We start from the raw sequence: 2,402 nt of genomic DNA on the forward strand, positions 1-2,402 counted from the left end.
GAGTATTATGGTATTTAAGTCTTTACTTCATTTCAAATTAATTTTTTTGTGAGTGGTGTATAATAGATGCTTAGTTTCATACTTTTGCTTGTGAAATCGGGAAGTGTGATGCCTCCAATTGCTATAGCCATTATGGCAAACAATGTGGAGTTTCCTCAAAAAATTAAAAATAGAGCTGCCATATAATCCAGAAATCCTAATTCTGGGAAAAAGGAATTGAAATCAGTATCTCACAGAGATACCTGCATCCCCATGTTCATTGCAGCATTACTTATAATAGACATAGAAACAACCTAAGTGTCCATCAAAGGATGAATGGATAAAGAATGTGGTATAGCTATAGATATTACTCAGCCTTAACAAGGAAGGAAATCTTGCCCTTTGGAAGACCATGGATGAACCTGGGGGACATTATGCTAAGTGAAATAACTCAGAGAAAGACTAATATGGTATTATCTCACTTATATGTGAATCTAAGAAAGCAAAATTCATAGAAACAGAGAGTATATTGGTGGTTGCCAAGGGCTGGAGGTTGGGATAATTGGGAAATGTTGGTCAAAGGGTACAAACTCCAATTACAAGATGAATAAGCCCATAAATTATACCTCGGGATGTAATGCACAGCATGGTGACTATAATTAACAAAGTTGTGTCATATACTTGAAAGCTGCTCAGAGAGTAGATCTTAAAAATCTTAACACACACACACACACACACACACACACACACACACACACATAGATAGGGTAACTCTGTGAGGTGATGGGTGTTTTGCCTAACCTTAATGTGGTAATCATTTCATAATATATGTGTCTAATAAATCATCTTGTTGTACACCTTAAGTGTATACACTCTTACATGTCCGTAATCTCAAAAAACTCTGGAAAATTATTTTAAATTAAAAAAATGAAGGAAAAAGAGTATGCACTTTATGTGTAAAGTAGCTCAAGTAGTTTATGAGGTCAGACAATTAAGTGGGTGAACTCATCCTAGAAAAATTACTACATACCTCATTGCTGAGTATCACTATGGTCACCTTCAAAGTACTCTCCTTGGGAAGCTATGTACCAACACCTGTGCCTAGTCCACCATTCCAAGCAGTTTTGGAACTCTTTTTCAGGAATGGCCATCAGAGCTGTTGTATTACCCTTGATGTCCTGAATGTCATCAAAATGTCTTCCTTTCAATATTTCCTTTATCTTTGGGTAAAGAATAAAGTCATTGGGGGCCAGGTCAGGTGAATAGGGAGGGTGTTCCAATACAGTTTATTTGTTTACTGGCTAAAACTCCCTCACAGATATTGCCCATGTGAGCTGGTGCATTGTCATGATGCAAGAGCCTTGAATTGTTGGTGAAAAGTTCAGATTGTTTTCGTCTAACTTTTTCACAGCCTTTTCAGCACTTCCAAATAGTAAACTTGGTTAAATGTTTGTCCAGTTGGTACAAATTCATAAGGAATAATCCCTCTGATATCAAAAAAGGTTAGCAACATTGTAACGACAAGTTCACAAACTTAATTGTTAGACCTCACATCCTGGGTGCCACCATTGTTTCATTTATTCTTAATTTACATTGCTAACACTCTTCTTTTGAAAGGCAGCTACTTGATTCTCAATGGCTATTAAGTAGTTTCCAGTATGGCCAAGTTACTAACCTGCTGAGCCATGTGTATGGAATATACATATAACACACATTGCTCTGGAGGTGTGTGTAAACGATCATATGAATGGTTGGGGCAAGGCCTAGAGGTTTGTGGGATTTAAACTGCACTAAAGTAAAGCAATCAGAACACACACATCTTATACGTGAGGCAATATAAATAATAAACACAGTTGTCACTTCCATCTCCACTCGGTGAAAGGTGTCCTCACAAAGGCCACTAGAATAACCATGTCTAGGTTTCCCACCAGAATTCTTTCAAACATCTTATCTTTCAGACACAACTTATCCATTTACAAACGTCTGTATCCATGAACTCAGTCCTTTCAGGTTTTTCACAGGCAATAAAACAAAACAAAAATAATCTCACTCCCTCCAAAAAAACCACTTATCTGACTTACACATGCACTAAATATTTTGTAACCATTTGTAAATGGTATAAAGAACTTCACTGTTTTCTTTATTTTTAATTTGTGTTTATTAACATTTCAGCTCACTCTCCCATATAGTTGAGGCAGCACCATACAGAGTGAAAAAAAGAATAGCTGGTCGACCTGAAGCCATTATCCATACCTTTTTTTGTTGTTGTTGTAATATTGGAATATTCTTTAAAATAAGTACAGTTGGTAAGAGACATTCGGGAATTGTTTTTTGTAGAAAAAATACATGTTCACTGTGTTTTAAGTATAGTAGTCAACAGCCAAAATAAGCCTTTTGGAAGTTATGATGTTATGGAAGCAAAA

Source organism: Hipposideros armiger, unplaced genomic scaffold (assembly GCF_001890085.2).
Source record: "Hipposideros armiger isolate ML-2016 unplaced genomic scaffold, ASM189008v1 scaffold_1449, whole genome shotgun sequence".
NCBI classification, from domain to species: domain Eukaryota; kingdom Metazoa; phylum Chordata; class Mammalia; order Chiroptera; family Hipposideridae; genus Hipposideros; species Hipposideros armiger.